This window comes from Amblyomma maculatum, chromosome 2 (genome assembly GCF_055883805.1).
Source record: "Amblyomma maculatum isolate TAMU_Amacu chromosome 2, ASM5588380v1, whole genome shotgun sequence".
NCBI classification, from domain to species: domain Eukaryota; kingdom Metazoa; phylum Arthropoda; class Arachnida; order Ixodida; family Ixodidae; genus Amblyomma; species Amblyomma maculatum.
Genome location: NC_139345.1, coordinates 184483853 through 184506111, shown reverse-complemented (window position 1 = coordinate 184506111; position 22259 = coordinate 184483853). Strand labels below are relative to the sequence as shown.

Here is a 22259-nt window from a genome sequence, read left to right as displayed (position 1 = left end):
TCGGCTCGTGCCCGCGGATCGTTAATGACAACCACATACTCGTTTTTTTCCGGAGAGGTTTTCATTCCCCACTTCTCGATGTATTCATGGACGGCATTGAGGCCTGTCTGTAGGGCTTGTTTGCTCTGCAGCGGACCCTGAATTGGTCCACAGCGTTATATCTTCCGCATACACGGCGAAATTGAGATTGGGTATCAACGACAGCATTGGCGGGAGACCTGACATAGCTATATTGAAGAGAGCCGGTGATAAGACAGCGCCTTGGGGGACACCTGTTTGGTTGCGTTGCCAACCACCCTGAGTATCTCCAACCATTACTGAAAAGGTTCTTTCTGCAAGAAAGGCTTTCACGAAGCGGTAGAGGTTGCCGCCTATCCCCACTTCCTGGAGCAGGCGAAGTATGGTCGAGTGGGGCACGGAATCAAACGCCTTTCTGATGTCGACCCCAACAACCACTCGGAGCTGTGCGCTGCTAGGGTATGCGAGAACGTCGTTATGAAGCCTTCTGAGAATATCTTGGGCGCAGAGACCTCGACGAAAACCTACTTGCATAGGAGACAGGACGTTGTACTTGTCTAAGTACCATTAAAGTCTTCTTAGAGCCATACGTTCCATGACCTTGCAAAGGTTGGACGTCAGCGATATCGGCCTGAGGTCTTGTAATGTTCGACTTGGCTTGCCAGGTTTTGGAATTGGTATTACCACTGACTTCTTCCAAGCAAGAGGAAGATCACCGTCGGCCCAGTATTTGTTCATCTCTTTCAGCAGGGTAAGTTTGTGTGACTTGGGAAGGTTCAGAAGTGTTGAATAGCTTATACCATCCGGTCCTGGGGCGCTATTGTGATTGGAGTCATAAAGTGCTGCCTCCAGTTCGTCTAATATGAAGGGAACGTCGTATTCGTTTAATGTACCTGATGAGGGTTCCGCAGGCAAGGCATCCGCATTTTCAGGTTGGGGAAAAAATACCTTCCCTGCTTGTATAACTACCTCTGCCGGGGAGACGTTCAATTTCAGGGCCATACTTTGGGCAGGGGAAATCGGCTTCTTGCGTCCAAGGATAGCTCGAAATATGTGCCAGGCCTTCGACAAGATAACTGTTTCATTGAGTGAGTGGCACAGCAGCTGCCAGTCTTGGAGAGCGAGGTGCAAAGTATACTTCTCAACTTCTTGGCTAATGTGAGCGAGAGCACGCCTCCGATGGGATGTCCGGCCTGATCGGCGATACGCCTTGAGAGCACGAAGCCTACGATTCCACAGACGCAAAAGGTGAGAGTCCGGCTTTGGGGCATCAAATTTGACTGAAAGCTTCGTTGTAGATTTCTTCTTGACATCGGTGATCTGAGTGATTAGCTCGTCTAATCCTGTGGGAACATTCACCTCACCGAGCATCCTACGGAAATCGTCCCATGAGACGTGCTCCTCAATTCGACGGCCTTGTTGTCGCTGTAATGACTTTCGCCTTCGAGCAGCCCATGAGACCACCACGGGATAATGATCACTGCCCATGACATCATCAGCCCGTGACCATAGGATCTCACTGGGATGAGAGACTAGTGTCAAGTCTGGGGAAGTGTCTTGTTGACCTTTGTGCTGGCCAAGGCGAGTGGGTAGAGTGAGGTCTTTGGCTATGGTCAATTTCGCTCTGACAATTTGCTGCCAAAGGTGCCTTCCCCTAGCATCTGAGCGATTATATCCCCAGCTGGTGTGCATGGCGTTAAAATCACCCCCAACCACAACGCGATCCTGGGGATATATCCTTAAGAAGTGCTCTAAAAAAGACATCCACTCGATATGTCGTAGTACCGAATGATCTCGCATAAACTGAAAAAACTAAGGCTTGTTGGTCGCTATCTAAGCTAAGGCGTACTCCCGCTACCTCCTGCGTCTGCGTGCACCACGCGGAATTATCTAGTTCAGTATGGGCAGTACGCGACAGAACAAGGACGCATGCCTGCCCATTGGCCATTGGAGCCGCTGTTCGCGATCCTGGCCCGGGGCGTCGGTGCTTTATGGAAGGGGTGGAGTAAGAATTGTACCCTATTAAATTGGGCTTATTAATGGCGGTCTCCTGAAGCAGGATAGCTATAGGAGGCGTTGACGTGATGGACAGTCTCCTCTGAAGTTCCGCTTGTTTGCGACGGATTCCCCGACAGTTCTATTGCAATAACCATGTAGGAGAGTCCGAAGCAAAAATGTCATGTGGTTTCGCGCTAATGCTTGCCATTTTTAAACTGAAAGGTACGCGGAACTGGAGATGATGTGTGCCCAATTTCGGACATTTGATTAGGAGAAACCTGTGACATTCCCAAGAGTGGCAGCATATGCTTGATCACCTCGGAAGTGACCAGTTCGATAATGTGCGTGAGCTGGTTTTCATCTAAGTGTAGCGTATGCGAACGTTCCTTCGCAAGATTCATTTGTGCGCCGCGTTGCGTATCACAGAGAGATTCAGCGTGAGCCCGATGTACGCGCACTTGCTTTGGTGCCGTCGCGGTATGCTCAGAAACCGTGGCTAGGGATGAGGTGGCGTTCCTTTGACTATTGCTATCAGATTGTGTAGAGGATTTATGCGCGTCTTGCCGATTAGTTTTACGTTCATTGTCTCGTGTCTTCGGCAACCGCTGACTTTGTAGGGGAGGGAAATCCTGATTATCAAGCACAGTTGCCTCCGAGGTTGATTGCTGTATGCTGACAGGGCTGTTGTGCGCCGTCGTCGCCGCCGTTTGGTTACCACGTAGAACCTCGGCTTGTTGTTTTCGCTCTTTGGGGTTATATGGAGTGGTTTATTGCGATCCAAAAAGTGGCTGCAGATCGTCCCAAATGGCTCTCAGTGGTACAGCTTTTGGTGTCGCTGCGGGAGTTCATGTACATTGCCTTGTGTGTCTTTTTTCATATTTTGACAGGAGTTTTGTGTTATGTCGTCTACCAAAGCCAGGCAAAAAGGAAACAAAATCCGGGCATGACGCAGTTGCTAAAGCGCTGGGCTGGGGATCAAAGCGATGAAGGTTCGAAGCCCGGTGGAGACAAAGTTTATTCATTTATTTTTAACTCTCGCTCTCGAAAGCATGACACCTCTGCTGACAATCTTCTGCTGACAACTTTCTGTAGACAACCTTCTGTCAATAACTTAGATGGTTTCGCCTTAAAACGCGGTTCTAATGCATCAACCAAACGCTAAATCAACGCTGTAGAATATTGTCGCGGCTATGTGCATGCGAAGTGCGTTTGAGAGTGCAGATGGGGGTGGAAGGATATAGAGCCCTGTTGCCGAAAACGAGCAGCTTGTACGAAAGAAAGGACAAAAAGGTCACAGAAGAGATACAACTATTTGATAAGCTGTGTCACACGAATATATCTGACCATCATTCATCTCGATGTGCGTTCAGGTTATCAAGGATTGAAGCATGCGGTGCTACACGAGCGTTTTCAAAGACTGAGAAATTTTTTTCTCATGCTATAGGTGGCGCCAAGCTTGGTGTCGAGATCATAAAAGTACCTTTATGTAACAAGCATATAGTTCTAAAACGTTTTATCATACATATCTGTCGTATTATTTTTTTTTATTGCGCTCGTGCGCTCTTATTTTTAGAAGTTAGTAATGACGAGGGTGTCGACGCCCGCTCTCGAGAGTGCTTGAAAACTCAGGAAAGCTTGAGTAAGCCAATCCGACTCAGGTTCGATTGCGTTTCAATGTGGCCTTGTGACAGTCTCGATCTCCAATGCACTGAATGCAGATCGATTTCAATGAGGATCTAAAGTTTCTCCATGACGGGGGTATAACGCATGAATAAAGGAGAGTTATGGCGCTAATTTTCCAACGATATATAAGCCTCCAAATCACAGAAGTAATGTTTTGTTGGAGTAGTAGTAATCTTGTACCGCTACCATCTGAATACGCTGTTCTCTGTTTTTGCATATAACGGTAGATCTCGTTCTCCTCTACACATTTTCACTACCCTCAAGATAGCCACCGTGGAAATCGAAAGCTCTTCTACACCGATCTGAAACACCAGCGTTAGCTGCGGGGGTTGCGAAGTGTATGGTAATTTTTCACGCCTGCCACTCCAGTAGATAAAGCGAAGATCCCGGCGGCAGGAATTCCAAGCTGACCGCGGCGGCAAGTTATCGATGAAGGCTAAAAGCAAGGTGCTAGTGTACTCTGTGATGTAAATGCACATTTAATATAGATGGTTGAATTTATGCGTGCCTTCTACTACGTTAATGCCATACAGATCGAACTGCCAGCCTATCTACCCACCTGTGCGAAAGTGGGCATACTTCATGCGAGCTGAGGCAACCCTGCCCGGCTGCTGCACCCTGGAGGCCCAAAAGGTCTTAACGCATCGCGCCCGGGCTGCGGCAACGCCAATGGAGTGCCTGTCTAGGCATCCCACCTAGTGTATATACCTATATGTATTATAATAAATGTTTTCACCACCACCCGCACCAGCGTGAAAACACGTATTGAGTCAGCAAATTGACTGAACGCAGGCACGCCAATTCCGCATAAAAAAGCCTTTTATTTACCATATTGATAAAAAGCGGAAAACCTTACACCATGTTACGGGAAGTCATATGTAACAATGGCTGCTGACTCAGCGGTACATTCCGTTGTAATGATGGCCCTATACACTCAGAATGTACATCAATTTCATACCAATCGTCAAAGCTTTTGCCGGGGTGCGCCTTCATAATTTTCTTTCCGGATGTCACATGAAAAGCGTGCGATGAGTTAGCGAAAACATAAAGCGAAACATTTGATACATTTTTCGACAGGGTTTCAAAGGTAATGTTTTACGCTTGTCACAGTAAACCACTTAACGTCGTCACATGTCTGGGCACAATCGTTGGGCTGCAATATATAGCCTTTGCGCGCAGAAAGCCTATTTATCTGATACCCATTATGATAGTGTCCAAAAACTGGAAGATTGTCAGACATATCGCGCCAAATGACAACACTGTCGCATTACTGAGCAAATTCGTCTTGAAACAGTATTCGCCTTATCAGGTTCAAAAGGCCGGTATATATGATTCTATGATGACAGGGATCAAACGGTGGCACATTATCGCGCATGTCACGCCAAATGCCACAGCACTTTCATGTGAATCAGGAAAACCGTGTACTGCAATATTCGCCTTATTAAGCTGAAAAAGCCTTTCATTTGACACCTGTGATGATACGGTTGAAAAAGTGGCGCGTTATTGCGCATGCCACACCAAATCACATTACTGTCCAGTCCCATGACTCACTAAAATCGCTTTACAACAATTATCATCTTATTAAGCTCAGAACACCCAATCATTTGATACCCATGATTATAGAGTTGATGAAAGAACAAATTATTACGCATGTCAAGAGAAATCATGTTACACTGTCCTTCTCTCTGAATATGTCGTTTCCAAAGTGCCATCAAAATGACCTGAAACAGTTTGATAGTTTCGTCCGCGTAGAGGATTTTAGGATTCTTTTCCAGCTTTGGGGCTATGGCTTTGGCCCGCGCGGTGCGCTTCTCGTCGTCCTTGCCCGACGTCATGATCCGGGGAAGGAGGCTGGTATGAATGGTCGTCTTCCAGTCTTCCGGAACAGCTTCCTTGATGGGTACTTACTCAATCTGCTATCCTGTCTTGCGTAGGACGGCTCGGCCGTGTTCCGTGTGGCTAAGCCAGATTCTCCGATTCTGGCTTAGCCACATGGGCTTTAGTGGGCTTCAGTGAACTCCTCCACCGTGTTCGGTCGTCCATGTCTAGCAGTCTTTCCGTGGACGAGTATATGGGCATGCCCAGTGCTTGCTTCTTTGCCTTACGAAGCATCTTGTTTAATATGTCTTTGTTCGCCTTCGCCAGCTGGAGATAGGGGGCGAAGTAGGTAACCCGCGACACGACGAACGTGCGTATCAGACGCATGGCATCGTCCTCTTTGAGGCCTTGGTTTCTATTGATACCCTTTTAATCATACTGAGTATCTGTTCGGATGTAGTCTTGATCTTTGTGATGGCGGCGTGTGCCTTCCCGTCGGTCTGAAGTTAGTAGCTTCAGACCATAGTAGCAGAAATAGTAGCGGTCTCAAGTATCAGCTGTGTTGGCTTAATGGTCGTTCCGTCGATAGTGACGATCACGTTCATCGGCAGCTATTTCTTGAATTTTCCCGGTTGGATCATAAGCTGCTCTGATTTCTGGGGAGTGCTGCTCAGTCCGCACGACTTTGCGTACTCGTGCACGGCCTTTGCCGCCTTCTGCGAGGCTTTCTCCTTCCAGGCATCAAACCCGGCTCGAGCCATCCACACCGTAATATCGCCGGCGTAGAACGCGTAATCCAGGCCTTCGATTTGCTTGATTAGATCAGGCAGGGGCAGGAGGGCCTGATTGAAGGGCAGGGGCGACAAGACCGATCCCTATGGGGTGCCCCTATGCTGAGCTCGACAGGGCCCGACTTCTCCTCCAATATCCTGATGGTTGCTGTTCGGTTTGACAGAAAATCTTTGATGTAGCTTTATAATGTCTTTCGGCCACACCTGGTAATATTCAGGTTCTGAAACACGCTCGCGTGGGACACGTCATCAAACGCTTCCTTAAGGTCGAGGGCGACTGTACCGCGCTGCGCATGCCTAGTTTCCGTCTTGGCGACCAGTTCGTGAAGTTGGATCATCACGTATTGGGTGCTGAGATGTTGCCTGAAGCCGTAGATCGTCTCGGGCATCTGATCCGTTTCTTCGAGGTGCGTCTGCAGCCTTGCGAAGGACCCTGGTCCGTTCGACCCACGCGTGGTGATCTGGCATATGCATTAGAGTAGCGACTGAGCAGGCTGTGTAGGTTTTCGTGACAATTTGGAGGTAATGCCGGGTTTACGTCGTGCAGCGGTTCAGTGTTGTAGTAGAATTCGTAGAACAACAAACCTGGCTATCACTCTTTCTGTAAGCAGTTTCGGTTAGGTCTCGACGACAGCTTCTGTATCTTGCATTCGGAGGGAATTCGCGGACATCATAATACTCGAACATGGGGGCACATGATCATCAATAATGTGAAGCGCTGCGGGGAACATGCTATATGTTTCAATATCATTCTCAATTGAAACTTCCTGTATCTCCCAGCGGCCACAAATTACATAGTGGGAGGAGGCGCGTAGAAAAGGACTCGACAGGGGAGGCCGTATAGCGGAGCGGCCAAAAAAGACGGCGCGTTGAAGGGGGTGTAGGTAGGTTGATTCAAGCAGCGCGGGTCGCGCGCTCGCCTTCGCCCGCGCCCGGGAGAACGCTCTGCCGCGGATTTTCTACAGTACCTTATCGTCCCTACTTCGGTGGTGGTGGTAACAACTTTTATTGCCACAACATGCAAGGAATTATTTCAGGTGGGGTGAGACCAGAGTGGCCTCCAGTCGGGGGCGCCCCCTTGAGTTCGCGTGACGAGCGCCAGTTGCCTAGTTTTTTTTGGGGTGGCCAACAGCTTGTCGAATTCTTCCGCTGAGGGAGCTGGAAAGAGTGTATTTGGAGGGGGATTGCTAGCGCATTCTCCCTGCGGCTCGTCACTGCAGTGCCGGCATGCAGGCTTGTAATCTACGTTCGTAATTAAAGATAATCGGTAGGGGCCTAGAATGGCCTTATATAGGGGTGAGAGGCGGGGTACTTGCATCTTAGTTCGCGATAAAAGTTTGTTATCTCCGCATATGTACCCGGCGCCTCGACTGGTGCGTCCGGCCCTGATAGATCTACCGTCTCCCGGTTGGTTAAGCCTCGGGCTAGATGGTCGACCCCTTCGTTTCCGAAGCTACCTGCGTGAGCCCAAACCATACGAGATTGATGCTGTAATTCAGAGAACAATTGCACAGAATTCGCGTCGCGAACGCACTTACAGAATGTTTGGCGAAATTTTGATCGGTGCACTTAGAGTCGCTTACAATAGTTGTGGTGCGGGGATCCGCGATGGCCAGTGCGATAGCTACTTCCTCTGCCTCGCATATGGAGCATGGAATGTTATGGTGTTAATGAAGGGTGACTTTGAAGTGGCCGTAAATGGCACGTATGCTCCGTTTTTGATGTGTTGAGCTGCATCCATGCACTGCTTGCGAATCGTTCTTGTATTGTTTCTCAAGGGTCTGTGCCTTTGTCTTCTTGCGGATATCATGTCTGCCTGGTAGCATGTTTTTGGCTATGGTCTTAACAACTAATCTACTAGTAATGTTAGCCGATAAATGGGATGTTGAGCACGCCTCCTCAGTGGGGTGTATGTGGAGCTTGTCGAGAATTGCGCGTCCCGAAACGCTGCGTGACAAGCGGGTCACTTGCGCTATCTTATGGGCTTCAATTAGTTCAGGCAGCGTGTTAAAAATTCCCAACTGCAGTAGTCGATCTGAGTTAGCTTATACCAGTAAGCCAAGGGTCGCTTTGTTTGCTGTTCTAATTATGCTAATTAGAGCATATTCGTCCCTATTATGCAGATGATAGTACGGGCAGGCGCGACGGGCTCGCGACAGCATGATGGAAAGAAAAACCACAGGCATAACCCTCTCGAGGGCGCAGGTACTCGCGAGCAAACGTACCCGACCGCGGTAACAAATGGCACAGAGAACAGTCGATATCGTTTCCCTTTCTTATTAACTCAACTTCAAATAAAGAATGAAAATAAATATACGACGGGGTATCACTCACATACACACTTTATATAGTCAAAGTGTTTACATTAGTGTTATGCGTAACATTGTAATCTTGCGTGTATGTTTTATCAATAAAAAACCCAGTTTGCCAGCACTGCTTGCGTCAACATGTGCACAGCGATATGAAATAAATCAATGATACGCTTATTCATTCTACGCATTCCATACCAACAAAGCAATGCAGAAATATCGACTACATGCATTCGTTCTAGTATACCTGGTGATTGGTATTTAATGCAAGTAATTTATATGTCACCGTGGTATACATGAATAACAAGTTACACTACTACCCTTCCTGGAAGAACCGTCGTGTTCGAAATGAGCTTACGCCTCTCCACAGCAAATGAAGGTAACAAGTTCAACAAAAACTACAGTGGATGTCGCCGACTGTAAGGCCAGCAAAATTAGCAGAAGAGATGGGTCCATGGAACTGGAGCTGCACGCAGACAAGTCACTCGTCTCACGAAGGCGTGGAGAGCCAGCGCAAATGAGATGCGCAGAGTACAAAAGTCGCGAATAACAATGGCGACTATGGCCAATAAGCCGACACGCAGTGAATTTACAGCGCTTAGGCTACGCTGGCGACCAACGCAGACGTCGTTTCTAATTCAAAACAAGCGAAGTCGTAATGGTTGCGCAAGAGGGATGCCACGCAGCGGAGTCGGCGGCGCCGTGGGGAAAATTTGTGTGTGATGGAGAAGTCCTCCTCCCATGTTTTGCGCCTTCGCTTTCGCCCCCGTGTGTAAGAAGGTGTGACGAATTAGACGGGACGGATATTCCGCTTAGTTTCAGCGGCCTTGTGAAGTCACAGGAACACTGGGGCAACACGATGAAATAAACACAGTGCGAAGAAACAGCACACAGGAAGAAGACACAAGACGGTACTGGCGCTGTATGTGTCTTCTTCCTGTGTCCTGTTTCTTCGCGCTGTGTTTATTTCGTGATAGTTATGAACTAACTAGCCCAGACCAAGATCTTAATATGATCTTAATACAACACGATGAATTTCGCCAGAACAGTATGTGCTTGTACAGGAATTCTCGACTTGCACACTCCCGTGGGCATAGTTAAATGTCTTCCAGCGGTGAGTTTTTACAGGCCATCCCATGCTGTTGTGACCTTTCTGAGAGCTGCTGCAAACTGCCCACTCAGTACTAAATAATCGGCGGCATTGTCATCTAGAACAATGACGTCTGTGCTATTGACGGAAATCTGTAGGTCCGCAGTTCGTGGCATCGGGCGGAGCAATTTCGAGGCGTCCGGTCTAGGCTTCGGTGCTCTTAAAGAGTAGTGTACCGAATGTTGGCGTCATGGGGACGTTGAGGATTGGCGGGTTGTCGTTTCGGCGTCGGTTCTACTGGCGTCCATGTCCAATGAACTGGGATTGGTGTGCGGCGAAGAACTGTCGTGCGTCTTTGGAGGATGCCTCTGGTTAATTTAGGTACCACTCTGTGCTGGTCTTCGCCGTCAACATCCTCTAGCTTACGGTAATCATAACGCTGATCTTGTGCTCCGAAATCTGCAGTTTTCACACACAAAATGCATTCCAGTCAAGACCTTCGACGCATTTGTACAATCCGCTTCATTGCTATAAACTTCGCTTGCGCCAGGGAGGGGAAGGCAACATGCAAGCAAGCACACATTACACAAATATGTCTTTTCACGCCCAGGAGGCATTGCAGCTAGCTACTTTTACACACTTTATTACACACTTTACAGCCCACAGCACTACAACGCATGACCTCTTGCAGGCGATAGCCTCACTGGGAACACATTACGAGTTGCATGCATCGTCACACATTCTAATTGCTACAACGGACTCTCTAGTGCATACAATGCCATTGGGTTACTGCGCTGTGCTTCATTACGCAATAAACGACCTGATATTTATTTATTTATTTATTTATTTATTTATTTGAAATACCCTAAAGGCCCAATAGGGCATTACATAGGGGGGGATGTGGAAGGAAATCAGTGTAGAACAAAAACAGATTAACAGATGATGTTATGGTGGTATGTGAGGGAAGTATATAACTAGTCATAGTAATCTTTATGCAAAACTAGAGAAAAAAAAAATAGTCGGGCAAGCAATATTTCAACATAATAAGAGAACTGTAAAAAGATAAAAATGTGCAGCGATTTCAGCAAAAGGGAAAAACTTGCACATCGCGCATGACAGACACTACAAAGCTGAAACTAAAACCAGAAAAAGACAACAAATGAAACAAATGAAACACAGATTACACCGAAAGAATCAAGAAAGGAAGCTCTATACAGGGAACGACAAAACCGCGCAAATTGATTATGATGCGTCTGAAGAAGCTAGCAATGCTGCTTGAAACTCTGATAAATCAGTCAAAAGAGCGATATTTGACGCTAACTCATTCCATTCATTTATTGCTAAAGAGAGTGGTGAATATTGGTATTTTTTTGTTCGTGCGAACAGTGGGAGGATTTTGTTCGCATGGTCAAGCCGGGATGAGACGTGAGGAGCAGGAAGAAGATGGGAGCGAGCAAATTTCGAATTGCTATAGTATAATGTGTGAAGAAATGATAATCTCGCGAACTTCCTTCTGAAAGCGAGCGATGGTAGGTTTAAAACTTCTTTAATTGATGATACGCTCTGAAATCTTGAGTAGGATGATGTAATGAATCTTGCTGCTTTATTCTGAACGGATTCAAGAAGATTCGAAAGGGAGTCCTGGTGAGGATGCATATTCTAAGGTGGGCCCTATTAGTGTAGTGTAAGCTCGATGTCTTGTGGTAGAATTTGCGAGGTGTAAACGGCGCCTTAGCATGCCAAGTTTTCTGAAAGCTTTGCCGGTGATGAAGTCTATATGAGTATTCCAAGAGAGATTAAAATGCAAATGAACACCCAGATATTTTATAGAAGAAACAGATTCAACAGCTTTACCGTTGATTGTGTACACGCTAAGTAACGGCCCTGGAACAGAAGAAAATCTTATATGTTTAGTTTTTTCTTCATTAATTTCCATTTGCCAAGTACGGCACCATTCAGTTAGCCTGTTTTGATCGGACTGGAGCGTATGTGCATCTTCCGCGTTAGATACTGTTTTATAGATTACGCAGTCGTCAGCAAAAAAGCGAATTGATGAGTTGATGTTACTTGCTATGTCATTTATGTAAATTAAAAAGAGCAAAGGCCCGAGAACTGTCCCTTGTGGGACACCTGATTTTACACGTGCAGGGTTAGAGATGCAATCATTTATCTTAACTGATTGGAAACGATTAGTCAAGAATTCAGCGATCCATCTGGCCGTGTTATCATCAAGCTGCAGATTTTTAGTTTTTAACAGCAAACGTTTGTGAGGAACACGATCAAAAGTTTTTGAAAAATCGACAAAAATTGCGTCTGTGTCAAGGGACATATGTAGCGCATGATGTAGGTCAGTAACTAATTCAAATAACTGCGTTTGACATGATCTTTTGTACTGGAAACCATGCTGGTTTTCTAGAAGCAGATTATTTAAGTTTAAATGGTTCATAATGTGAGAGAACAAGATGTGTTCTAATAGTTTGGAGCATATTGATGTCAGGGAAATGGGTCTGTAGTTAGTAGGATCAGAACGAGCTCCCGCCTTATGTATAGGAATGATGTGAGCGATCTTCCAGTCGTCCGGGACGCATCCTGAGTCAAGTGACTGCTGAAATAGCAGCGACAAAAGAAATGCAGATTTATGGCACTTTAGTTTGAGAAGTTTGGAGGTGATGCCGTCGGGGCCAGGTCTGGTGGAAAGGGGAAGTCGGTCAATCGCCTTCGCTACACCGTTTTCAGATATTACAATTTGGGGGAACTTAAACTGTGTACACGAAGGAGTGAGTACATGGGAACTTGTAAGTGGCATCTCGTCTGTGAATACTTGACGAAAGAGTTCACTAAACGTTTCAACGATAAAGGAAAAGGAATAGGCACAACCATTCTCGTCCGTTAGGATAGGCGCAGTCTGGTCGGGTTTGGGATTGACTGAGCGCCAGAATTTTTTAGGGTTGGTTTTAAGCATATTGGGAAGAGTCCGGCTAAAATAGTTTTCCTTAGCTTCCAGGATTGCAGCTTTAGTTAAATTCGAAAGGTTATGGTATCTTTCCCAGTCAAGCTGTGAATTGGTTCTACTAGCTTTCTTATAAGCCCTCTTTTTTTTGTTCAGGCTTCTTTTCACATGGGCTGTGAACCATGGTCATTGGATCCTGCTCTGATTGTGATTGTGGAATACAAGTAGATTCAATTTCTTTGAGCTTATCACGCAATAGGCTCCAATTCTCGTTCGCGGATCGCATTTCAAGGGTGTCTGCAAACCAGGGGGAAAAGCTAGAAAATATATGATTAACTTTCTGCATATCGGCATGAGCGTAGTCACGCAATCTTTTATTTTCTTTTATTTTGTTAGCCCGAGGCATCATTAAGGAGCAGTGAACCAGCCTATGGTCGCTAATCTCCTCCAGAACACGCGTTGTAGCTTGTTCGGGATGATTAGTTAAGAGTAAGTCTAAGATATGACTGCCGCGCGTGGGTTGCTGTACCAGCTGTGAAAGGTGATGCAGCTGAAGCAAGTGGAAAAAGCGAACGCATTCAGAGCGATTATTCTGAGAACAGATAGAAGAAGACAACCAATCGATATAAGGATAATTGAAATCGCCACCTAAGACAATAATACACTTTGGAAACATTGTTGTAATGTGTTCGAGAGCGTCGTTCAGGAGTTCAGAAAAATCATATCTGCTATCAGGGGGACGATAGCAAGCCCCAAAAATGCATTTGACGTGCTGAAAGCAAGCAGATACCCAAATCAACTCGAGAGGAGTGTCAATCTGCACAAAAGAAGGTTGGTAATCATCTTTAACTGCGATCATAACTCCGCCACCTCGCTGGTTATCTCTGTCTTTTCGTAAGAGCACCAAAGAACTCGGAAGCGCAAGCTCGCTGTTGGAAACTTCGTCAGATAACCACGTTTCTGTGCCGATAATTATGTCAGCGGAGCATGTGTGCAAAAATGATTTTAAAACATCAACCTTTGGAAGAATGCTGCGAAAATTAGCTAGAAGAATCGAAATTGCTGATACATGAGTGGCTTGAGGTTGACGCGAAGAAGGCAGTCAGTGTTCGGAGGGATTCGTACGTGTGATCAGCTCTACTCTGCCTGTGGATGAATTGTACTCGTAGATACAGCCGCGTAGGTGAAGCTTGTTGAATCGAACACTGAAGCGCTCCTTCTCGTAACGGTTCGCTTTAGCGTAGTCACGCAGCATCTTTCGGGCATATTGTACCCTGGGGGAGAAATCCTCCTCCAGCCAAACCTTAGGAGTATCGAGGTCTTTAAGTTTGTAAGCGTTACGTAGTGCCTCAGCCTTTGATTTAAAGTTTAAAAATTTGACAATCAAGGGGCGGTGAACGTTGTCTCGGCGCTGCCCTACTCGATGGGCGCGCTCAATGTCGCCAGCATTTATCTGAAGATGATCGGAGAAGAATTCCCTCACAATTTTTTCTGATTCCTCATAGTCCTCGTTTTCTTTTTCTGGGAGACCTTTGATTAGGAGATTGTTTCTTCGCATTCGATTGTTGATATCGTCCACAACATCTACGATTTCTTCATTCGTTTTTGATATACCGGACTTCACCTGTTGTAGCGATTCATTGACTGCACCGACATTGCTTTTCACATCAGACATGCTACCAATGCTTTGTTCCAAGGAACTAAGTCTTAACTTAATGTCCCCGATATCCTTTTTAATGTCAGCTAGGGCAGAAGTAGTCTCTTCATGACATTCCTTCACTAGCGCGAGAACGTCATCAATCTTAGGGCCGGGATTTGATTCAATATCACCTGAGCATAGCAGAAGGAGAGCAAAGCATGACGACAAACATATAAGAGATAGTCTAGGGCAAGGAACACGGATGAATCCCGGAATTGGGCAAAAACTATCGGCATTGCTATTTCCCGTCCCTCGGCACGCAAAAAATGTGCCAATTCGCAACCGGTAGGTGCAGACGTCGATACCCATCTTGTTCACGAAAAACTCATAAAACACGCAAAAAACACACAAAATGGGGATAAGCAGCCACAGTTGAATGAAGTAAAAAAAAATAAAAATAAAATACTACCTAGAACAGGAATGGCACAACATAGCGTCGGCAATTCGTGGCCGCAAATCCCAAGAACACAGTGGCAGGTGATCCTTTAAGTAGTGCACGGTGGCGCTGTTTCCCAGAGTGACGACACGGGCTGCGTCGCAGTGTTTGTCAGCACGCTGTAGATGCCTGATAAGATGCAGGCCACGATGTACTCCCTGCGATGAACTGCAGATGGTGGTCGGTCCAGCAGGAAGGGCAGGGGGAACGAACGATCTTGGAGCGCTAGAACAGGAATGGCACAACTTAGCGTCGGCAATTCGTGGCCGCAAATCCCCGCAAATATTGACAGGTTACTCAAATTGCTGAAAGTAGCAAGCGCGAAACCTATATATCGCTAGGCAGAAACGTAAGTATCCCAGGCACAAATGGCTGTCACTGATTTGCCACCTACACTTTCACCACCGAACGACTAGTATGAGAAGCTGAAGGCACAATCGGCACTGTTCATATCGCAGGTGTTAGATATGCTAGCTGCTTGGCAGGCTCATAGAGCAAGCCAGCTGCCTGTCCTTGACTGTCAGCACAGGAAATGTTGGCGTCTTCCACTCACTTGGGCACCAACAGATCGAGCGCCAGAGGCACTTCCCCAACTGACGCCATTGTGCCCGAAGTCTTCTCTAGAGGGTGCGAGAGAGCTCGTACGCGTCCAATCTAAGCGCAGACAGCGCTAAAAAGACGGATTCGTAGGAAGGGCACAAACGAGGCGCTGTTTGTGTCCTTCGTACTTTCCCGTCTTTTTTTGCGCTGCCTGCACGCTGTTAGGTTTGGCGCGCGGCCCCTCGGTAGCGTTGGCCTGGCGGCTCCGTGGACGGCGGACGGCATCAACGGTTCCAGCAAAGATGAGGCGTCTTCGAACGAAACAACCTTTACTACAACATCGAGAAGATACGGGCAGAGAAGCTGACCCGGAGAGATTACAGACACTCTCACACAGCTGATGTCTAGCGTCGTGCCAGCGGCGCGTCAAAGTAGTCTCTGTCGCAGCGGAGTCTGCCGCTGCTTTATATAGGCATGCCAGTTCACCGGGAAAGGGAGAAAGCTCTTGAAGTTCAGACAAGGCAATGACTCGATCGCAGGTGGTCCGACCTCAACTCCTCCACCTCCTGCAGACGGGCGAGGGCGGCGCACTCTCTCATGAGCTCCAGGCTTGGCCGGCGTTTGCACACACACGCACGCACACACATTTGGCGCGTGGCAGGATCACGTTGAGACATGCCGGCGGGAGGAAGCGTTGCGCGGCCGATGAACGGCGCCGAAATGGCCGATCCGCTCGCGGTTCTGCCTGTTGCTATGCGGTGGCCACGTCAGCTGTCCCACTTCTCTGTGGAGAAACGTAACAACGCATAGATTACCTAATCGCCCAAGCGTCTGTTTCATCCAATCAGATGGTGTGCAAGGCTACACTTGAAGCGAAAATGTTTTCAGCTCGTCCTATTGGTGAAGGTGCGCGAAGTACCGTTGCAGGCATCGTAACCAGCTTTCGTAACGCTTGTAGACCTCTCCATTACCGATCGAGCTGCACAGTTTGAGGGAGTTCCTGTGGAGGGTGCCCTTGTACTGCTGACAGGAACCAGGGCTCAAGCCAGTGCACGTTAAAGAACCCCAGGTGGTCGAGATTTCCGGAGTCCTCCACTACGGCGTCTCTCATAGCCTGAGTCGCTTTTGGACGTTAAACCTAACAAACCAACCAACCAGGAGTCAAGCGTGCAGCTAACGTCTCCAGCGCATTTATCAAACGTTGGGGCAGAGACAACTACAACGACCATCTCGCTCTTGCATACGTCGTGTAATTCGCAAAGGACTCTCCTATGTCAATCCAGACCTCTTCCACGAAGTGCCGCCGCAGTGCAGGTTGCTTCATCAAGTGGGAATTGTTATACGATCTCTCCAAGCGCGAGTATATGGCGAGAATTCACAAGTCCCCATAGCTGACCTCAGGTATAGCAAATCAGAGATACATTATTTCCTGCAGATGTCGTTTAAGCAACATAACTCTATGCATGCTAGAAACGCGATGCGACCATACTTATGATCATCACATTCAACGCGTACCCTTTTCGGAACCAGAAGGCTTCCTTGCCCCTTGAGCTGGACGCGTTTGGTGCCCTTATGGCGACAAATATGCAGTCGGGGCACCATTATACGCCGCTAATTCTTTCGCGTTCTCGAGTTCCTTGATTTGGATATACAGAATGGCACCCTTTTCAGTTGTTATGAATCAATTACAAGTGCCACAAAACCACTTTAGTGAGCTTTCAAATGCACATTTTGTATACTTTTTATACACTTGTTTCTAACCTTAAAAGCGTTCATTGTTGGGCTAGTTGGCGGTATATGTCTTGAAATTATTGTTGTTTAGCGCAAAAGGACAAGGGACACAGTAAGAAACCACGTACAAATCAAGTAGTGAACAGTTGTATAAGTTTTCTTATTGTGTGTCCTGTCCGTCTGCGCTATACAAGATGAATTTTAAGACTGAGCACCAACAAGCCCAACAACTACCGCTATTAAGGTAGTTTGTGCTTTTAAGCGCTTGTGTTGTACGTGCTTTCTTACTGTGTGTCCTGTCGTTTTGCGCTAGATTATTATGGCATCTCATATAGCCACCCGAAATCAACAAAGATTTTATTAGTTAATCTTACTTTTTTATATAACCATCAAGCTTTATTTTGTGCATATGGCCCATGTTGCTTTGAAACCAATCTCTCATAGTTTTTGAAGTACACGTTTTATTATGGGTAAAAAAGTATCCAGTGTCGTGCTGCCCTATTTCAATTTAAGTTTCTTGCAGTGCCCAGTTCTGTTTCCCAGATACCATGGTCGTGGCTGTTCCGGATAGTGAACATCCCAGTCAACAGCACAAGTCGCGAGTTCAACAACTGTGTTTTTATCATACTTGACACAGAACCGATAAACAATAAACGTCTCATTATTTGCAATTTTTTTACCTTCTTTTAAGAGATAGTGAATACTCCGGGTATGCTTGCGACAACTATAATATATTGCAGTCATGAGCATAACAAGTAGAATGACCTATGAAGTCGCATTTTACTGTCGATGCTTTTGATCCTCATGGATCGTACTCCCCAGAGCTGTGCTAATATATTTCATAAGAAATATAAAGAAAGAAACAGCACCAATTGTATGCAGGAATAACATATTGACTGCTTGTACATTTTTCGAACTGAGAAATGATAATTGCGACCACGTTATTTTATCGTATTGACAAATACACGTTTAAATTATGTTGCGCCATACAATGCGAAGCACGTCAAGCAGTCACATTGTCAAATTGACGTTAAAATGATGCTATAGTGTACAATAGAAAACATTGAATTCTCTAATATGAACAGAAACATGTCTTAGTGACGGAATGGTATATAATGAGGGGCCAAACTGTCGGCTGGGCTGTATTCTGGTTTGAAAAACATAATGTCAGTTTTCAGACACACCATCATTAATTACTTCATTAGAAAATGAAGGCTGTCTGTTACACTGGCGGCTGACTTGCACTCCGGGTTGGCAATTAAGGCATATCTTTACACTGACCAAAATCTCCATAGAAAAACGCTTTGAAAGAAATGTAACACTTCGGATAACCTTTCTCTAAAATAAAAACGTTTTATGAGTGCGGATGTTGCATCTGCGTCGGGCTCTTTGCGATTGGGTCCGCCAGCTAAGTCTGAAGCCGAGGAGGCGGATGCTAGGCGCGGAGAGGCGATGGAAGCTAGGCGGCGCGAAAATGTGATACGCTCATGAGAGGCATAGCCAATGGGAGAGAAGCAGGCCGAAGGCTAAAAGCACGTTTTGCTGAACGCGCTGGGACGCCTCATGTTTCAAGTAGGGGCTATAAAAGATGTCATAATAAAACGAAAAACATCCACTGCGTGTTGTGTGTGTTTGTGCGTATCGCGATGCTTAATGGCTGAGCTTAAGCGTTCCCGTAATTTTTATTGCGAAAGCAATACTACTTTCAATGTTCAGCCCTTCGCACAGCGAGGCGGTAGCTACTACCATTTACCTTTTAGCGGGACATTTGGCGCGCCGCCAGACACAGCCGCTCCCTCCGTGAGGGAGCGCTACAGCCGGAGTGACATCATCCCATCTGCCGCAAAAACAGGGCCCCCAACTCGCGCCGTCAACTCGCGAGGCGGTAGCTACCAACCGCGGCCTATCTCCCGCTCCTACTGCAGCTACAGGGGAGCAACGTTGAATACTATAGGAGGTGGCCTAGCGGCAAGTGGAACCAACGCAGTCTCCAGGGATGCTTTCATTTCTGCTGGCGTAAAGAATGCCGTTGCAGCTGGTGCCGGAGCGGCAGTTCTACATTCTGCCTTAAAGGGCAGCTCGGTGTTTTTTTTTTCATCATTTTGTGTTTTTGGTTGAATTACATTCCTCGGCACCTCCTGACTCCAACACAAAAAACTGTTTTTCGAAATTCCAATTAGAAGTATTTTTAAAAAGAAAAAAAATCAAATCGAAACCTAAACTGCTTTCACGGCCAGAAACGACGTCCCAGTTGACGAAATGGTGACGTCACGCTCAGTATTACAAAAACACTCGTACGTGCGTTAGATGGAAAGTATGGAAATCGTGACGCATTGCATAAAATGTCTGAGGTAGTTCAATATAAGCCTCACAATTTTATAATTACACGGGAAGTGGACAGTACGCCGGTATACTGTTTGTGACGTCAGAAACTCAGTGTGGCCCGCAGAAATAATCTCAACTTAAGCCATGAAAACTGCATATTTTAAAGTCGTGTTGCGCGCGAACGGGTTATCGTACGGCGCCCAAATTTTGTAGAATGCGTCAAGACGGAGACGAGAACCTACAGTAAAATTTTTACTAGAATATTCAAATCTCCAAAAACCTCCGGAGTTGCCCTTTAACCTCACCCACAAGCAAGTATATTGTTGCAGCCACGGCACTCCTTGCCTTGCTCATTCGTAAAGGGATAAAAACGGTACTAGGTTTACCACCCAATACATCGACAAACAAGATTATGAGACTAGGGGGTTTCTAATACCCTCGAACAGCTCATTGAAGCTGCAAGAACTTCACAATACCAGAGACCTGCGCAGTCGTACTGGTCGGAGCATTTTGGAAAAACTGGGGTATGAGCCGCACAATGCTCCAGACGTACAGAAGAAGTACCTAGACAGGTTAGGGACAAATTAAAAATACCTCCGCTCCCCAAAAACATGCACCCCGTTTACCATGCCATGAGAGTCGGAGGAGTGATAGAGCAACAGCGCTGCAAGCCCGTTTTGAGGCAAGACAGGACGTCTGATATACAGATGCCGCACAATGCTCGAACGGTAGGGGACGTGTTTCAGTAGCAGCTAGAGAAGACGGGGGCTCGGTAGTTTGCTGCAGCACCCGAAATTCGACCACAACGGAGGTGGAAGAGGTGGCCATCGCGCTAGCTCTAACACAACAACAGGTCAAAATTATAGTTAGAGACTCGAAATCAGTGATTAGACACTGACGCGGGCCGCATTTCGGCCATAGCAGCAAGAGTGTTGAACAGTGGTCCACCACCGGCAGAGGAGGTCGCGCTGATTTGTACACCGGCGCACCAGGGGTTGAGGGGGAACGAGAAAGCGCACGTACTGGCCGAGGATTAGCTACATTCTGGGAGCCCAGTGACGACTTATGCGCAACCCAATACCCCTTGCGCGATGAGGAGCCCCTAAAGTTCGACGATGACCTTAACACCTACCAAGATATCCTAAATCATTACAAATTAGGCAGATCAGTACTACCAAAAGCGTGTAAGCAACTCACCAAAAGCGAGGAGGTCATGTGGCGTAAGCTGCAGGCTGGAGTATTCCTGAACCCCCAGCTTTACAGCAAGTGACACCCGGAAATTTTTAGCCCCAGGTGCAAACGTTGCGATGGCATAGCGGACATGATCCATGTGATATGGACGTGTCCTGGATTTGGAGAACCTGAGAGAACAGATGAGTCCTGGGAGGCACTACTTCTCAAGCGGGCCGAAAAAGGGCAACGAGAAGTCATCCGTCTTGCTCTGGCCGCTGCTCAGATCCAAGGGATGCAGGTCGACGGCTGAGGGGGAGGACATGGTTGGGACAGAGCTTCGCCTCGGATCCTCACCAACCTTTTGACGGGTGCAAAAAATGTTATTTCTCTCTCTCTCCCCTTGCCTAGCTACAAGTTATACATAGACTAACGAGGTAGCACCCCGCAATAAACAATAGTTGAACCATCTGCCGTGGCCAGAGTGAATCGCTGCATAACAATAAGCATAACCACAAGCACCACAACCAGCTACACCACCAGCTGAACCTAGGCGTAGCCATAGCTATTGCTTTCGCAATTACCAGGCTTAACCAAGCTAAGCCACTGCCAATTTTATTTTGCCTCCACGCAGACGAGCGCGGAGATGGCGAAAAGGTCTGTGACGCAAACTGCGTCCAGCGGAATTTCGACCGCCAAGAGCTGGGTTCCGCCCAGGCTGCTCCGGTGAAAGCTGCGCCGCTGCGCGCCGTCGGCGCTCGCCGTTGCTAAGCGCGTTGCTATGAGTGACATCAGAACGCGCCGCGTGACTCCAACTGCGGGCGCGGTGAGTGGCAAGGCTCGCCAAACAAGTCCTGTAAGAGCGCAAGTTCGGTTCGGTCGGAGCAGCGGCTAGCAGCGGCGGCGTCGCAACCGTTTTGTTACTGGCTTTTGAAGGAGATGTATGTTCAGGGTCGGATGGAGACTGAAGTGAATGAAGTAGGCAAACGGAAATTATGTTTTAGCTTGTACCGTGCGCCAACAAACCTTACGTGAAGCGGCTGCGCGACAGTAACATTGCCGAGCCATCAAAAGCCATGTAGTCATCGTTCAAGAAGCGTTGTTTGGAGTTCGAGAGGTTACTTCACGGAATGGCCCTGTATCTAGGCAAGATGCCGCCGTTGCTTTTGAAGTTTGTTCAACCTTCCGTATTGTGTGCCTTATTTTGATACGCGTCAGTATTACTTCATTGTGACTTGTGGTGAGTGCGCTGTATGCGTGAGAAAATTTTCCTGGGTTGATTGATCGGATCCGTTTAGTCAAAAGGTGAGAAGCTGGACGTCTGCGAGTCTTTTGCTTACACACTGGCCATTCGTATTCATGGTGTCCGCGTTAAACTCGTCCATCGTAAGGTGAGTTGCATTTTTTTCCCTAAGAACATCACAGTTTTCCTGCATTCCGCGGGCCTATATTTTGTGTGCAAAACAGTCTCGATTAGAAATGCCGGGGCGACATACTGTGAACGCTCCGCAGCACTTTTAAACGCTTTTCTGTGTTGTCGTGACTCGGACTCATTGAACCGAAATACGCGTTCTTCTGCACGGTCATTTGTTACGCTGTGTCATGATCACATATTGGCGCAGCGCACTTGGCCAAGCATGGGCTCCGTGCACATTTTTTATATGAGCGGGTGCGTTGTCTGTGTCGGTATCATGTACTTAT

At 47.1% G+C, this 22259-nt stretch overlaps 1 pseudogene; it reads right to left on the bottom strand.

Moving 5' to 3' along the window:
• Positions 1 to 5601: 5601 nt before the first annotated feature.
• Positions 5602 to 6646, bottom strand: LOC146200589 (uncharacterized; annotated as a pseudogene).
• Positions 6647 to 22259: the final 15613 nt, after the last annotated feature.